The sequence below is a fragment of the Sciurus carolinensis genome, chromosome 8 (assembly GCF_902686445.1).
Source record: "Sciurus carolinensis chromosome 8, mSciCar1.2, whole genome shotgun sequence".
NCBI classification, from domain to species: domain Eukaryota; kingdom Metazoa; phylum Chordata; class Mammalia; order Rodentia; family Sciuridae; genus Sciurus; species Sciurus carolinensis.
The window spans coordinates 98,258,791-98,277,536 of NC_062220.1; the positions used below are offsets into that span (position 1 = coordinate 98,258,791).

At 35.3% G+C, this 18,746-nt stretch overlaps 1 non-coding gene and 1 pseudogene across 1 annotated transcript; both read left to right on the forward strand.

The window, feature by feature from the left end:
- Nucleotides 1-258: 258 nt before the first annotated feature.
- Nucleotides 259-331, forward strand: Trnaa-agc (transfer RNA alanine (anticodon AGC)). The gene has a single exon. It is a non-coding gene; the product is annotated as a tRNA-Ala (tRNA).
- Nucleotides 332-6,004: 5,673 nt separating this feature from the next.
- On the forward strand, nucleotides 6,005-6,466 carry LOC124991895 (RNA-binding protein 3-like; annotated as a pseudogene).
- Nucleotides 6,467-18,746: the final 12,280 nt, after the last annotated feature.

Sequence of the window (18,746 nt, forward strand, 5' to 3'; positions counted from 1 at the left end):
AGGCCTGTCTCCTTGGATTGCTGATGGCTGCCTTCTCATGGGGTCTTTCTTCTGTGCGCATCTATATCTGCTTGCCTCTGTCCAAATTACCTCTTCTTATAAAGGTACCAGTCAGCAAGGTGCAGTGGAGCACACCTGTAATCCCAGCAATTTAGGAGGCTGAGGCAGGAAGATTTCAAGTTAAGCCAGCCTCAGCAATTTAGTGAAGGCCCCAAACAATTTGTTGAGACCCTGTCTCAAAATAAAAAGTAAGGGGCTGGGGATATAGCTCAGTTGGTAGAGTGCTTGCCTAGCAAGCACAAGGCCCTGGGTTCGATCCCCAGCACCACTGAATGAATGAATGAATTAATTAATTAAAAAAAAGTAAAAAAGGCTGGGGATGTGGGTCAGTGGTTAAGCACTCCGGCACCAAAAATGGGAGGTGGGGGAAGCAGTGAGATAGGATTAGGGCCCAATCCCACTTAATTTAATCATTGCTTTAAAGACTTTATCTATGATTATGGTTACCTTTTGAGGTACTGGGGGTTAAACATGAATTTTGTGGGGCACGATTCAGCATAACACTCCCCTGTCCTCATTTTCAGTTGCTCACTTTGAAAAAAAAAAAAAAAACAAACTTTTTAAAATATCCCATAGCTCCATCTTTTGCAGTTGTCCTTGCTTCACTAACTTATTTCCTGTTACTGTGGATAAACTAACTGTATTCCTGGAAAAGCCTGGCTTGTCAAAGAACTTCCCTCCAGCTCACCTTTCTCTCTTGCATCTTATTTTTTCCCATATAAGTTTAATAAGGGTCAGAGGTGTTTTTTCCTTATTTTGTTGTGTTCTTTAGTCACTGAATATAGAACTACAACAGTATAAAAACTAAGAATAAAATGGAACAAAGTTCAGTCAATCAGTTCAAGAAATGTAGAACACACAAGAATAAGATACTGCTTGCCACAGCATGTTATCTGGAGAGAAAACCATCTCAGATCTGGCCATACAGCAATGACAAAGGAGATTCTCTCCCATTGGAGATTCAGAAGTAGAACAATTGGCTGATCAAAAAATGCACTTTACTGATAGGCTCACTTAGGGTATATTACGTGTACGTGGTTTCAACCTGTGACCATTTTGTTTTCAACTCCTCTATTGGAAATTTCTTTTTCTTCTCTATTTTTTTTTTTTTTTACTCTATTCCCAAGTCATTACCCATTGTTTTTTCCTACTGCTGCATATTGAGTTTGGCAGGATCAATAATAATAGTTTGTCATGGGGAGTTGTATTATATTTAGACCTGAAAAGAGAACTTGGAGCCAGTACTAGTAGAAATGTGCTGCAAGCCCAGAAGTTATTCCAGAATAGGTAGTAATATGCTTGAAGTTGAGATTAATGTTGGTGCTGAAATTACTCAGAGGTTTTTGAACTTCAATTTGAATGAATACTGAGACTTTGAGGTTGTCTAAGGAGGTGTGTTTTGGTGTATGTTAGGTAGGCATTGGGTGTGATTATTTTTAAAAGTATATGGATGTTAAATATATGGAATGCTAAATTGAATCCTGAAACAGAAAGGATCATTATTGGAAAAATTGATAAAATCTGAATAGTTTGTAGTTTGTTTGACATTCTTAGTTTTAGCAAATGCACTATGGTTGTGTAAGATGTTAATATCAGGGAAAATGGTGTAAAGGTGATACATGAACTCTCTGTATTGTGCAGCTTTTCAAAATATAAACTCTTAACAGTTGAAATATAAAGTAAAAATTTTTCAAAAAACCTACAAAATAGAGTGTATGTATATAGAAAAAAGTCAGTGTATAGAAATTGGGCTGCCAGAAAAAAATGTCTTTTCATGCTGACCATTCATTTCCCCCTTTGTCAACAACATTCTGCTTTCTATCGGGAAACTATGCATTTCACCATCCTCAGTCTGTGCTTCACATTGACACTAATTTCAAAGTTGATCTTAACATGTACAACGTTAGTCAACTCTTGAGAATTCTTTTATCTACAAATAAGTATTTCTTTATTTGCATTTTATGAGAACATTTAGGAGAGTTACCCAATATATCCTGGTACCAACTTAAAAAGCAGAAATTACTAGTGCAACAAGTTTTTAAAAAATATTTACTAAGGGGCAAATGTAAGCATGATTCTGCTATTCACTCAGAACAAATGTCAAAACTTGGTGACTTGGGGTTGGGATTCAGCTTATAGGTGGTTTTGTTTGACTCATAGTGTTCAAACACTTTTAAAATTTGGGGGGGGGGGCTTTTATACTCTTGGTAGGACTGTAATTGGTAGAACCACTATGGAAATCAGTATGGTGGCTCCTCAAAGGACTAGACATGGAACTACCATATGACCCAGGTATGCCACTTCTTATAAGTGTTTATACTGAAGAATTAAAGTCATCTAATGACAGTGATACATGCATACCCATGTTTAGAGCAGCAGTATTCACAATAGCCAAACTATGAAACTGGCCTAGGTGTATATCAATAGATGAATAAAGAAAATACACGCACACACTCACACACACACACACACACACACACACACACACACAAATAGAATTTTATTCAGTCGTAAAGAAAAACAAAATTATGGCATTTGCAGAAAAATGGATAGAACTACAGACCATCACGTTAAAGTGAAATAAGTCAAACTCGGAAGGTTAAGGACCACATGTTTTTTCTCATCTGCAAAGGCTAGAGAGGAAACGGGAATATAGGTAGGGGTGTATCTCCTAAAATCCACACAGGAAGGGGAACAAGAGGTAGGAGCAGGGAGGGAGGGGGGAAAACCTGGGGAGGAATACTGGCCAAATTATATTGTTGTATTGTGTGCATATACAAATATGCAACAATAAATCCCATCGACACAACTGTAATATACCAATAAAAAGTGGGAAATTTTTAAATTTAAAGCCGGGTGTGGTTGCATGCCTGCAACCCTGGATTGAACCCAGAGGTGCTTTACCACTGAGTTACATCCCCAGCCCTTTTTATTTTTTTAATTAAAATTTTTTTTAGTTGCCAATGGACCTTTATTTATTTTTATGCAATGCTGAGAATCGAACCCAGTGCCTCATGCATGCTAAGCAAGCACTCTACCACTGAGCCACAACTCCTTTTCATTTTTTATTTTGATACAGGGTATGACTAAGTTGCTTAGGGCCTTGCTAAGTGGCTGAGGCTGGCTTTGAACTTGGAATCCTCCTGTTCCAGCATCCAGAGCTGAGATTACGGGTGTGTGCTGCCATTCCTGGCTATAAGATTCTTTTGGAAAATGAAAATATCTAATAAAAATACACTTCTGCATTGTGTTTACAAAGTGATTAGTTTCTCACCTTCTTTCACATGTGAAAATAGCTAGGAAAAAGATGACAAGAGACATCCTCTTTCTTTTGCCCTAGCAGTCCTTTCTGGTAACTAAATGATGAAGTAACATACATTTCTCACTACCAGTTTAAAAAAATCAAAGGAAGAGGTAATAGGGAATACTTATTTAAATGTTTTAGAGTCATCAAATTACAAATCTAACATGTTTAAGGGTCATTTGGTAACAAAAACAAAAGGAAAAGCATGCTGATTCTTCTTAATAGTGAAGCTTACCTAAAATACAAAGTAAACAAGAGGAAATGAAATTTGAGTGCTGGACTCATAAAACACAAACAAACATTTATCACGAATAATGTGCTCACCTAAAGAGAAATAAAACAGAATTTCCTTTGACTGCCATTATCCTAGCTTCATATTTCATTGCATTTTGATGCTATTTCTTTAACAAATCAGAAGTGTTAGAAATCAAGTGTTAGAAATCAAGTCCTATCAGGACCTGGATAATGTTTGTGCCACTGATATTGTACATTGATATAATGAAAGTCAGCTATAATGAACAATTCCAACTTCACAGGACATGCCTGTTTTTCTTTCCCCCCCAATCATTCTCCTTATAATAACAAATTAAGAGTTAAACTTTTACATTTTAAATCTCTATGAATGGTGTGATGCTTTTAATAAACCAGGGTTCAAAGGTATGAAACAAAATTTACTCTTAAGTATTAAGGGATTTTAAAATATTTTTTTTAGTTGTTGATGGACCTTTATCTTGTCTATACGTAGTACTGAGAATTGAACCCAGTGCCTTCCACAAATGGCAAGTGCTGACCACTGAACCACCCCCCCATCTCTGCTACTGTGAAGGGATTTGATACAGATATTTAGGTTCTTAAAAAAAAAAAAATCAGGGCTGGGGAGATAGCTCAGTCGGTAGAGTGCTTGCCCTGAGTTCGATCCCCAACACCAAAAAAAAAAAAAAAAAAAAAAAAAACAAAAAAAAAACACTGTATTGATCCCCAGGACTGAAAAAAAAAAAAAAAAAAATTATTGGAAAGCCAGAGGAGTAGGAGTGAGGTTAGGACTCTTGGAATGCTTCCTGAACAATATAGAAGGATCCACTATGGAGGTTACTAGCTCTGAGGTCAGGCTAGATTTGGAGATATCACCAGAAGTAGCAGTGTCTATACAACTAAAGATGCCAGAATATGTTTAAAAAAAATGAATAGCTTTTACTTTTCTGAGCAGTTTAGGTTTACAGAAAAAGAGCAAAAAGTAAAATTAATTCCCTTATACCCTTTCAACTTCCAGTTTCCTCTATAGTTAACATGTTAAAATGGGTGCAGTGGTAAATGCCTACAATCCCAGCTACTTGGGAGGTGAGGCAGAAAGATCCTGCATTGGAGCCCAGCCTGGGCAACACAAGACCCCATCTCAAAACAAAATGAAATGAAACAAAATGCAAATCTTGCATGAATGTTGTGAGTGAGAAACCATTATCTATATATTAATTAAAGTCATAGATTACATTAGGGCATTAGGGTTCACTCTGTGTTGTACATTCTATGGGTTTGTGAAGTAGGGTTATACAATTATATGTATCCACAACTACAGTATCATATAGAATAATTTCACTACCCTAAAATATCTTGGGCTTTACCTATTCATCTCTCTCTCCACATACCCATTCTTTCTTTCTTCTTATTTTTTTGGTTCTGGGGATTGAACCCAGAGATGCTTTACCACTGAGTCACATCTCCAGTCCTTTTTATTTTTCATTTTGAGACAGGGTCTCACTAAGTTGCTGAGGACTCGCTAAACTGCTGAGGCCAGAGTCCAACTCAGCATTTTCCTGTGCCACTGTGCCCAACTTTTCAATACCTGGCAACTAATAATCTTTTTACTGTCTCCACAGTCTTTCCTTTCCAGAATGTCATGTAGTTGGAATCATCTAGTATGTAGATTTCTTTGTGTTTTTGTGGCTTGATGCTCATTGTTTTTTTTTAAATTGCTGATTCACATTCCATTGTCTGGATGTACCAGTTTTTTAACCAACTTACTTACATGTTTGTTGCTAACAAGTTTTGAGAAATAATGAATAAATGAATAATGAATAAAGCTATTATAAATATTTGCGTGCAAATCTGTGTGTGGACATAAATTTTCCACTCATTTGGGTTAATACTGATGAGTTCCATTGCTGGATCAGATTAAAACAGCATGTTTAGTTTTGTAAGACTCCTGAAATATCTTCCAAATTGGCTGTATCGTTTTGCACTCACATCAGCAATGAGAGTTCCTGTAGCTCCACATCCTCACCAGCATTTGTTGTCAGTGTTTTGATTTTTTTTTTTATCATAATAGTGGTAATCTTTGCTGTTTTGCAAATATTTTCTCCCAGTCTATGATTTGTCTCTTCGTTATCTTATGTTTCTTTTCCAGAGCAGAAATTTTTTTAGTGAGGTCCAACTTCCGAGTTTTTCTTTCATGGGTCAGGATTTTAGTCGTGGGTCAGGATTTTAGTGTTGTTTCTTAGGAAAACAAACAAACAAACAAACAAACATCGCTTGGTTTTATTAAGCGTCTTGGGGCATGGCAGCCCTCACGTTCTGCTTGCTCTTCAGAGCTTGTCATTGTTCCGACCTTTACACTTTTAATTTCTGGGACTCAAATTCACCGCCATGTCTTTTGAAGAAGGGAAGCTCTTCGTGCGAGGGCTCATCTGCAGCACCGACGGGCGGAAGCTGAAGACCACTTCAGCAGCTTTGATCCTATATCTGAGTTGTTTGTGAAGGCCCGGAAGACTCAGCAATTCCGCGGTTTGAGCTTCATCGCCTTCACCAACCCGGGACATGATTCAGAAGCTAGGAAAGCCATGAGTGAAGGAGAGTCGCTGGAGGGTCGCGGGATCCGTGTGGAGCCTGCAGGTAAGTCTTCCCAGGATACCAGAGGGCACCTCCGAGGCCCCTGGTCGCAGTCACTATGGAGGAGGTGGGGACCAGGGCTATGGGAGTGGCAAATAACACAGTTGGCCTGGAGGTCATGGAAATGAATAAGGACGGTTCCGAGACTACAGTGGCAGAAGTCAAAGTGGTTACAACCGATACTCAGGGGAAAATTACAGAGACAATTACGACAACTGAGCTGAGGCATGCACGCATAACATAGCAAAAACAAGGAATAACTTTTTGTTGTTGTTGTTCCAGGGATTGAAACCAGAGGCGCTTAACCACTGAGCCACAGCCACAGCCCTTTTTATTTTATTTTTTATTTAGAGACAGGGCCTCCCTAAATTGCTGAAGCTGGCCTTGAACTTGCGATCCTCCTGCCTCAGTCTCCAGAGCGTGTGCCACCGCGCCTGGCAGGAATAACACTTTTGATCCAGGATCGTTCTTCCAAATCGCTGTATTTATAAATATTTCTGGAGCTGCGCTAAAACATGTCTTAGTATCCCGACTTCTATTTTTTTTAACTGAACTCCCAAGGTAGCTTGTTAAAGAGCTTTTAAAAAATTCCATGTGTTCTTTAAAAATATATATATATTTTTCTCATTTAAAGACAAATTCTGGGACATTCGTAGAGCCCAGGTATTTTTCCTTTTACCGTTTTTATTTGGGACTTTCAGGATCATTGTTTCTGGAAATAATAAAAATTTCCCAGGTGGATTTTTAAAATTGAAGTGCATCTAGGGGCATTTTATTTATTTATTTTTATTAGAGCTTTATAGTTGTACATAGTAGTTGGATTCATCCCAACCAGCTCAGACATACATGGAAATCGATTTCAGTACATGATCCCCCTACTCCTTTCCCTTCCATCTTCTCTCCCTTCTCCCATTCCCCTTCCTCTACTCTATTACCATTTCCTTTTGCTGTTCTATTACTTTCTATTTGATTGGTTCTTTATGTTATCTTGTCCTTACCTCCCCCTTTCCTTTAATTTACTCTAGCTTCTGCATATGAAAGAAAACATTGAACCTTTCAGTTTCTGAGTTTGGCTTGTTTCACTTAGCATGATATTCTCCATTTCCATCCACATAATTTCATTCTTTTTAACAGATAAGCACAACTCTGTTGTGTGTGTGTATCACAATTTCTTAGTTGATTCATTTATTGACAGGCATCTGAATTGATTTCATAATTTAGCTATTGTGAATTTGCTACTATATACATTGAGGTGGCTGTGTTGCTGTAGTATGCCAAATTTAGATCTTTGGGGAAATTACCAAGGAGTGGAATAGCTGGGTCCCTGGGTAGGTGGTTCCATCCCTAGTTTTTTGAGGAATCTCCATGCTGCTTTCCAGAGTGGCTGTACTAGTCCGCAGTTCCACCAATAATCTCATCAGCATTTATTGTTGTTTGTATTCTTGATCACTGCCATTTTTATTTCATCTTACTGTAGTTTTGATTTGCATTTCTCTAGGTGCAGTTTAATAACCTGTATAAAATGTTTACCATGACTAGAAAGCAATTTCCCCAAATGTATCTATAAGCTATCCATGTCAAGAATGTGATTCTTAAGAGATGTTTTTAAATTCGACTACTACCCAGATTATACACACAAGCTTCTTCAAACTGTTTGTGAATGTGATTCTTTTTATACTGGAAGTAAAAATATTCTGTTGTGGCTCACGTAGTGGTTAGGATGTCCTTCATAGAGCTGATGAAACCTGAAAGCATGTGAGCACACACGTGCACACACACACACACACAAATAAAAAAATAAGCCATCACCAAGCCAAAAGTCATACAGATTTTCTCCTGTGCTGCCATTTACAGATTAATGTTTTGCTTTTAGGTCTATGATCCATTTGCTAGATTTTGTAAAAGGTGTAAGTTCTGTGTCTAGATTCACTTACTGCATATGGTTGTCCAGTAATTCCACTATTTGTTGGAAAGATTCTCCTTTCTCCATTCAATTGCCTTTGCTCCACCATCAAACATCAATTGACTATATTTGTATGAGTCATTTTGGTATATTCTGTTCCTTAACCTCTATATTCTTTTGCCAATACCACACTATTAGTTACGTAAGTAAATCTTGTCAGTCCCCCAACTCTGTTCTTCTCATTTAATGCTATATTGACTATTTTGGCTCTTTCCCTTTCCAATAAAACTTTAGAATAAATTTGTATCTATAAATTAACGTGCTGGGAGTAGTCAAGATATGGAATCAACCCATATGTTCACTGATTGTTGGTCAAAGAAAATATGGTATATATACACAATGAAATATTATTCAACCATAAAAAGAAAAAAATCCTGTCATTTGTGGCATCGTGCATGAGTCTGGAAGACATTAAGTGAAATAAGTCAGGCGCAAAAAGACAAACATAGGATATTCTCACTTAAATATAGAAGATGGAAAAAAGTGGTCTCACAGAAGTTGAATTGATTAATGGTTCCTGGAAGCAGGGAAAGGCAGTTGAGGGACAATAGATGGAGTGAGGAGAACTAGTGGGAATGGTACATCTGGTTAGGAGGACTAACTTCTAATGTTCTACAGTATGGTAGGGTAGCTATGGTTGACAACTGCATATTTCAAAATAGTAAAGAATGTTTTGAATGCTACCAACACAAAAAATGGTAAATGTTCGAAGTGATGGATGTGCCAATTACTCTATTACTCTTTTTTTTTTTTTTTTTTTGGTACTGGAGATTGACCTCAGGGGACTCAACCATTGAGCCTCATTCCCCAAGTCTTATTTTGCATTTTAGAGACAAGGTCTCACTGAGTTACTTAGCACCTAGCCATTGCTAAAGGTGGCTTTGAACTTGAGATTCACCTGCCTCAGCCTCTGGAGCCACTGGGATTATAGGCATGCACCCCTGCATGGGCCCAACTACTCTTAAGTCTATCAATACATATTGTATACCTGTATTGTGTATTGAAATATCACTTTATCCATAATAGAACAATTATTATGTGTGAATGAATTAAAACAATATATTTTTAAAAACTCGCTGAATTTTTTTTTTTTGGTACTGGGGATTGAACCCAGGGGCACTCTACCCAGACTGAGTCACACCCCAGACTTTTTTTTTTTTTTTTGAGCCACAATGTTAACTGCTTAGGGCCTCACCAAGTTGCTGAGGCTGGTCTTGAATTTGCTATACCCCTGCCTCAGCCTCCCCAGCTGCTGGGATTACAGGCCTGCACCACTGTGCCTGGCAGGATTGTTTTCAATCTACAAATCAAGTTGGGAAAAAATGACATGTTGGCAATACTGAGTCCTCCTATCCATGTAGATGGAGTATCTTCATTAATTTAATCTTGATGTTTTTCTTCAGTTGTAGTTTTTGTCATATAGATCCTGTACATTTTTTGTTAGGTTTATACCTAAGCATTTCTTTCCCTTTCCTTTTTTGGTGCTAATGTAAATGGCATTATTAATTTCAAATTTCAATTGTTCATTGCTGGTATATGAAAAAGGAATTGATTTTGGTTTCCTGCAACCACATAGGAACTAGTTGCTTATTAGTTGCAGTTTTGCTTTTGTAATCCTTTGACAATCATATGAACATGACTGAATCTGTGAAGTTTTATTTCTTCTTTCCTGATCAATAAATAATTTATTTCCTTTTCTTGTCTTATTACATTAGCTAGAACTTCCCACATGATGTTGAACAGAAGTCGTGAGAGAGGACATACTCACTTGTTTCTGATCTTAGTGGGAAGGCATCCAATTTTTATAGTGTTAGCTTTAGGTTTTTGTGGATGTTCTTCATGAAGTTGCAAAAGTTTCCTTCTTTTCCTAGGTCGCTGAGAGTTTTAATTATCAATGGGTGTTAGATTTTGTTAAGTGATTTTTCTGGTTATTAGCCTGGTGATGTAATGGATTGACTTCCCCCTCACTGCAGTGTTGGGGCTCACACTCAGGGCCTCACATATGCCACAATAGTGCTATGCCATCCTTAGCTCACATTGACTTTTGAATTAGCCTTGCATAACTAGAATAAATATCACTAAGCCACAGTGTATAATTCTTTTTATATACTTTTGGGTTCTATTTGCTATTTTGTTAGGAAGAGTGATACTGTTGTGTAGTTTTTTTTTTTTTTTTCTTGTAATGTCAGTCTGATTTTTGTATTAGGGTGATGATGGCATTATAGAATGTTAGGAAGTTACAGTGTAAATTTTTATTATGAAATCTCTCAATAGAGAGAAAATAAACGTGTATCCTAGAGCCAGTTTTAATAAATCTTTTCTGAATTTGCATTCCTTAAAATACATTCCACACATCTAGCCAAGTTTATTCAAAATCTATATATCCTTAACCCCAACCCTGAATAACTATCATGGATATAGCATTAGTAATTTTACTCATGTTTGCATATTATTGCCTTAAATTTATATATCTATAAACAGGACAGAATATTGTTTTCTATCTTTTTATCTTATTTATTTTGGTACTGGTGATTGAACCCATAGATGTTCTACCACTGAGCTACATAACCAGTCCTTTTTTTTTTTTTTTTTTTTTTGTTTGTTTGTTTGTTTGAGACAGGGTCTTGTTGCTAAGTTGCCTAGGCTGGCCTGGAACTTGCAATCCTCCTGCTTCAGCTTCCCAAACTGCTGGGATTACAGGCTTGCAAAGTATTGTTTTGCAGGCTTTTAAATTATATATTAAGAATATCACATATACTTTGCCTTTTGATAACTCAAAATTATGGTTTAAGATTCATGTATCAAGTGACTAATTTATTCAATTGCTGATTTCTATTACACTGTGCAAATAAACAACTCATCTTTTCTACTACTGATGGTCATTTAGATTATTGCTAGTTTTTTGATCTTACAAACATTACTGCAAAGAATATTCCTGAATATGTCTCTATACACAATTACAAGTGCAAGTATTTCTCTAAGTTACATACTGTAGAAAAAAAAAATTAACTCATGTTAAAAAAAATTTTTTTTTTTTTTTTGTAGTTGTAGATGGACAGAATGCCTTTATTTGTTTATTTTTATGTGGTGCTAAGGATTGAACCTAGTGCCTCACACGTGCTAGGCAAGTGCTCTGCCAGAGCTGCAGCCCCAGCCTATCATGTTGTTTTAATTCTCTATTTTATAGGTAAAAATGATTTTTGCAAAGAGAAAAGCTTTCAGATACCTTTATTCAGTAAGAGGGTAAACATATTTTGATGCCAAGTTAATTATAGACAGTGAAGTTCTGATCAGTTATTATCACAAAGGTAGCAAATAATTTGGCCTATTATCACAAACTCTAATGAACATAATCTTTGCGCACAATTATTTTAAAAAGTTTACATTTTGGGGGTGCTGGGACTGAACCCAGGGCCTTGTGTATGCTAGCAAGTGCTCTACCATTGAATTATATCCTTAGTCCTCTGTTTTACTTTGAGACAGGGTCTTGTTAAATTGCCTAGGAGTTCCTGGATTGGGATCCTCCAGTCTCACCTCTACTAGGTGGGATTACAGGCCTGTGTTAACATGGCTGGCTAATGGTTTATTTTTCTATAATCTCATGTTGATAGGTTAACAGTCTTTGGAGAACATTAAACACAAATCTAAGAATGTTTTTAGGGATGAATCTTTTGAGTATAAACAAGCACAGTAAACCTAAATTTTATGGTAGTGACTATGTAAAATTTCTATATAACCTTATAAAAATCTTTCTAAACGTATCCACATTCTCCAAAATAACTTTAAATAACTTTCTTATTAAATCTTATATGGACTGTTTTCGGCTTCAATTTTAGAAAGGCTTGAATCACACGAACTGGGGTTATAACTTTCCATTACCCAGATGTAGATTTGCTAAGTTTTAGGATATTGAGCATTTTCGGGTTTAATATACTGCCAAATGCAGTAGTTGGTTGTACTAGTTTATATTTCCATGAGCATTTACATAGGATGCTCCACATCTTAACACTTTGTGTTGGATTTGAAGTTTCATCAATCTGATGAGTGTAATATGGTACTGAGTGCTTTAATTTATATTTTCTATTAGTAGAGATTCATTTGCTTACTTTCCATCTGGATTTTTTTCTTCTTCTGTAATTGTCCTTCTAGGTCTATTGGGCTGCTTGACTTCGTTTCACTGATTTGTTTGAATTTCTTTACATTATTCTGAATGCAAAATGTTGCGTACACTGTAAAATGTATTATCCTTTAACTTTGTAGTATTATTTGTTGTGCAAAAGTTTAAATTTTAAGTCAAATTTGCCAACTTATGTTTTTTGTATATTGTATAAGAAATCTTTCTCTAGTACAGGTTTGTAAAAGATATTGACCAAATTTTAAATATTTAAGTTTGGCTTTTATATTCTACTTGGAATTAGTTTTGAATGGTATGAGGTAGGGATCCACTTTTATTCTTTTTATATTCATAAGTAAGTGACCAACACCACTTATTGTCCAACTTTTGCCCCAGTAATTTGTAGGGCTATTTAGTAAATTTTTTACATGTGTGTTTCTAAGGTCTCTAGTTTTGTTTTGTTCATCTGTTTATTGCATCTGTCATTAGTTTTACAAGTTTTCTTATCTGATGGAGCAAGTCTATTTACCTTTCTTCAGGATTTTCATGACTAACCTTGGTCCTTTTCTTCTTTCATATAAAATATTGGATTTGTTTTGCAAGACCCATATAAATTATTATCTTTCCATTAATGAATAATCTCTTTCATTTAGTCATGCTTTTTCAAAAATGCTTTGTAATTTTTTTTTATTCTATCCTCCTCTAAGATTACAGCTTGCTATGGAGAGTGTAGTGTTTTTTGACGAGTATACGGGTTGTTATGGTTTGGATGTGAGGTGTCCCCCAAAAGCTCATGTGTGAGACAAAGCAAGAAGGCTGTTTACTTTGTTACTTTGAAAGTCTTTTATCTGTTGTAATACAATTTCATATTTAATCCTCAGTATATCAGGAATAATAATTTTCACATCATCTGGGTTTAATTCTTATTTAAAAAAATTCCTTAGCAAAAATGCAATATAAAATTATTTAGAAACAATTTTATTAGAACTTTTAAAATGTCTACAAAGGAAATCCAAATTTCAATTTGATATTGTCCTGGTTTTGAAGGTATTTGTTATATCCCTGAATGTAACTAGATGCTCACCCACTGGCACCAACCCAGAGCATATTTATCTTATGAATACCAATTCTGAATTTCATATTTCTAATTACCTCTAACTTACTAGATCAGCTTTTTTGCACTCATGTCACGATGTAATACTTTAAAAAACTTTGATGACATATACATATTTTTTTCTGCAAAAGGAAAGCAATATTTGCTTCATAGGTGGAAAACATTTTCACTTTCATTTATAAACACAAATTAGAATAGAATATCATATTGATCAATTTCTTTCCAATCACCTTTGATACACACCTTTTAGCACTTGTCTACTTCCAAACCCTACCAAGTAAATTGTGATGGACAATAACTAAATGGAATAGAATACTATATTTTCATTCTTAGCAACCTATCATATACTGATTCATAGGCTTGAGAAAATTTTTCTAGGAACTGTCTGAAAATTTATACTCTTAAGTTTTGCTTATAAGATCTACTTTAGAAGCCACAGTGCATATTTTTGTAATATCATGAAACATGTTAATTTTATTTTCTTGATCATTTCGGAATAAAAATGCTGTTTTCCCAGTCAGGCTTGGTCTGTAATCCCAGAGGCCTGGGAGGCTGAGGCAGGAGGATCGCAAGTTCAAAGCCAGCCTCAGCAAAAGCAATGAGCTAATAAGCAACTCAGTGAGACCCTGTCACTAAATAAAATATAAAGTAGGGCTGGGGATGTGGCCCCTGAATTCAATCCCTGGTACTCCTCCTCCCCCTAAAAAAACTGTATTCCCAATTGCGTCTGAGGAGAGCTCGTAGATTGTGTGTCCACACTGCTTATGTGGAGCAACGCAGTTAAGAGCACAGGGTGATGCAACAGTTACTTATTTACTACATTATCTTTTGGATAATTCTATCACTGTTGTTTTCTTACTATTTTATACATTTTTAAAGCACAGTCCCTGATGCTACAGGAAAAAGACTAACATTTTTCCTTTAATTCTTTTGCTTTTCTTCCTCATTCTTTGTCTAGTTTATTCAAAGAGCCATCTTTTGCTTTTGCTGACATTCTCTAGTTTGCTTTGTTTCATTAACTTATTCTTGAATCTGGCAAGGAAGGGTATTTTTTGTCTGTTATTAAAATTTATTGATATTTTGGTTAAAAAACATCATCTGTATATAAACCAATTATTTGAAATATGCAGATGCTGCATATATTTATAAAAAATTTGGATGTACCTGAAAAGAATATGTGCAAATGAGATATATTGTCTACTTTGTGTATAGGTTCTCTATGTCCTTATAAATTCTGTATTTCCTTGATGTATGTTTTTGATAGGGGTATTAACATTTCCACTGTTAATTTGAATATTTTTAAATGAATCATTTTATATGCATCTTTCCCAAACCAGCAAATAGATTCCATTTTTCTCATCCAATCTGATTTTTAAAATGTTTTTTAAAAGAAAACTTTGGACTGTGACTACTGAAATATTTGGATTTTTTATCTTTTTTCATAATTCTTTGACTTTTCTTGGATTGATAGTTTATTAAAACCTCAGCTGATGTGAGATCTTTAAAAATTTTCATCCACATTCTCAAAAGCAACTTTGAAAAGTGAAATACCCTTCTATACATTTTCAAGTTGACATAAAAACATTTTTATCATTTCAAAAATTACAAATAAAGTCATTTCTATAATATAAATTAATTGTATTAGTTTAAGGTACTCAATGGAATCTAACAATTGAACAAAGTTTTAATAGTAGAAAATTTATATTATTTTCAATTTGCATTTTCATTCTACTGCCCCATGTAATTTAATCCCAATGTAATATAGTTAATGCTCAAGTCTTTTACTGCTACCATATAACATTTTTCAAAGTCTATTCAAATCATATTTATTGAAATCATATTTTAAAAAATTTAAAACAATGTTTCTAATGACTATAAATCTCCAAGTGTTGAAGACTGTTGTCTGGAATATCACTACTATTCAATTGATAAAAACAATAATTGTTAATAGTGCTAGAATGAGACAATACTGGTTTTGTTATTATTTAAAAAAATTTTTTAAATTTTAAACTTTTTTTAGCATTCAGATAAAAAAGGGATAGAAAAATTTTGTCTTAATGATGCTACTGAATTCTTGCACTTCAGGTTGTATGCAAAGTCATAAACTGATCAATTACCAAATTATTTTTAATAGTCTGTTATTAACAATTGAAGCTTTTTTCCCATTTTGTTAGAAGCAAAGAACTGAAAACCACTCCTGCTGTATGCAGTGGCACATAACCTACAGAGGCAGGAGAATTTTAAACTCAAGGCTAGCCTCAGCAACTGAGACCCAGTCTCAAAATAAAAATGTTTGGGGATGTAGCTCAGTGGTAGAGCACTGACTTGGTTCATCATGCTCAAAGCCCTGGGACCAAACCCCTAAATATAAGAGGAAATAAAGAAAACCACTCTCATTGAAGATGCTGTTTTCCACAAGTAATACTCAATTTGTTGGAAGTTATCCAAAAGGCTTTACCAAGACTTATCTTTAAGTCTTTCACTTAAGAGCCATCTTGAGCTGCGAATATAGCTCAGTTGGTAGAGAGCATGCCTTGCATGCATAATGCCCTGGGTTCAATACCCAGTGCCACAAAAACAAAACAAAGAGTCATCCTGCTTGTGGTGCTTAAAATAAGAACAGAATAAAAGCACCATCATAATATAGGAAATAACAGATTTCCTAGAGATAACTATACACACTGAAAATTTATGACTGATAATTTGATTTAGAACATAAGTACTTGAAAAGGAAGAATTAACTCTAAGTTGATTTTTTGGTTAAATGCACTATGTCCGAAACTGTATTTTGGAGACATTTACTCCTATCTTTTTAGTGTACATGGTACCTCATCAAACTGAACGACAATCTTATTATCTCAGAAATTGAGATGTATCTTAAAATTGATAGCATATCATAGTTTAACTGGCAGTGTGTTTACTATTTGGATATGAGGTGTCCTGTGTTAATGCAGGAATATTCAGAGGTAAAATGACTGGATTGAGAGCTGTAATTTAATCAGTCCATACTAGCTTGAATGAAGTAACTGGGTGGCTAACTGCAGGCAGGTGGAGCACGGCTGGAGGACCTAGGTCACTGGGGGAATGCCCTGGAAGGGTGGTTCTTCTATCCCCTTTCCCTTTCTGCTTCCCAGACAGCATGAATGCAGCACTCCTTTACCATACCCTTCCACCATGATGTTCTGCTTCATCTTGGGCCCAGAGCAATGGAGCCAGACCACTATGGACTGAACCTCCGAAACTGTGAGTCAAAATACACTACTTTCCCTCTTTTAAGTTATGCTTTTCAGGTACTTTGCTTTGTTCAGAGATGAAAAACTGACAGAGATATATAAAATAGTGAATCTTAAAATAGTCTTAGGTGAAAATTTTTGGAAATTAAGAACAAAAATGGGGAATGACATAGGCCAAGTTACTCTGTGTGCCATGTACAAATATGTAATAGCAAACCCACCATTATGTATAAGGATAATGCACCAATAAAACATATGAGGGAAAAATAAAAAAGATACTAAGTCACTAGTAAATTCGGGTTTTATATGAGGTATACTGATAACTACCATGTGTCTTACCTTCTGGTAAAAACTACAAAATATTTGTTAATTTAAACCTAAAATTTTAAAGATCTCAAATCAGCTGAGGGTTTAAAGGAACGAAAAAAAGCAGAGAAATGGTTGAGTGACAATAGCAGGAGACTGGAGCCTTCATAAAACAATTCATGGACCCTAACAATGTACTGCAAAGGTTCTCTAAAAGATGTTCCAGAATATATGAAATCACAAACTTACCTCTAAAATGAGTTCTTTTAACATGAAGATGTAATGTTAGTGTGACAAAAGTAAACATGACCTTTTCTTCCTCCTTGAAATCAAGCAAATTATGCTGAGACAGGGACTGAGACATTTATGAGGCTTTTTATCATTATTAAAAATGGTAGAAATACAGAAAGCCTGCTGCACATCACATCAATCAAAACTGATAGTGCTTTTATAGAAGATTCAAATATTCTATTTCTTAGTGAAGCACAGCCTTACCATTTGCTTGTTGTCTATAAACAAGGTGTCTTTGCCTTTATGTTATGTTCATGCTCTTAGCTTTCCTTTCACAGTTTACCCAAAGAGGAACTGTTTTTGAATAGTCAGGAGACAAAAAAGCTATGTCAACAGTCATCTCCTTACTTGACAGTACTTCTGAATTCTCAAACATTTCCACATGGGTTATTGTAACCCATTTCTAACACCATACTTTGCCCATAATGAAAATACACAATTTTGATCATACTTCTTAAATTATGGCAGTCAGAAAGGTCTGCTTAGTTCAAAAGGAAGGGGCACATCATCTTAATGGGGTAGTGGCAAGGTTTGCGAAGAATATGGGAAAATACTGTTGGGGTAATTTTTGAAAAACAAGTTGCCACAGGTTTCTTTTAAAAAATGGGAGAGGGGTGATTATGAAAAGTTGAATTGGTATTATCCCTTTCCCGTGGGCATGTCCTTAAGTAGATCTTTTTTTAACAAAGATTTCATATGGGAGTTGAGGATCTAATTTGGCTTTTGTTAAAACTACCCATGCTTGCATATCCCTTAGAAAGTTAAATACTCCCAGGAATATGCCCACCCTTGTCTGAAGACCCTCTGTAGATTATACTGTCACCATTCTCAGCTACCTGAATTCCTAAGATGCACACTTAACTATTTTTCTAAAAAGCAATTCTATGAAGAATTTTAATATGTGTATTCTGGCACACTAAAAAAATCCAATCACTTTCTATTTTAAAGAATGATCAAGTCCTTTCACTCAGCTAAACAAAGAGAATAGAAACAAACAAAATTACCAATGCCATAGGAACTTTGATTACAGAATATACTAATGATGGTGTATGCACATTAAAATGTTCTCTTAAAAAAGTCAGACAAGGCCAGACCTCTGGAAGTAGATACTGGTAAATTGGCAAGAAAAAAATTTTAATATTTCACGTATAAAGTACAGTAGTGAAATAAAATGCACAAAAACCACTAGAGGAGTTACATCTGAATGTCTTCCAAATATGATATGAATACACATAAAATTGTTCCTAATTTACTTTTCCTTTTTTGAGACAGAGCTGATCATGCTGGCTTCAATCTTGTGATCCTCCTGCCTCAGCCTCGTGAATAGCTGGGATTATAGATACATGCTACCATACCTGGCTTCCAAACTTTTTTTTTTTTGGCCAGTGTTCCAACAATCTCTAGAGACTGTAATAATTATTTGCAACTGTCACTTTCTAAAGATATTTCTTACCTATTAAGTTCAATAAAAGGTACTT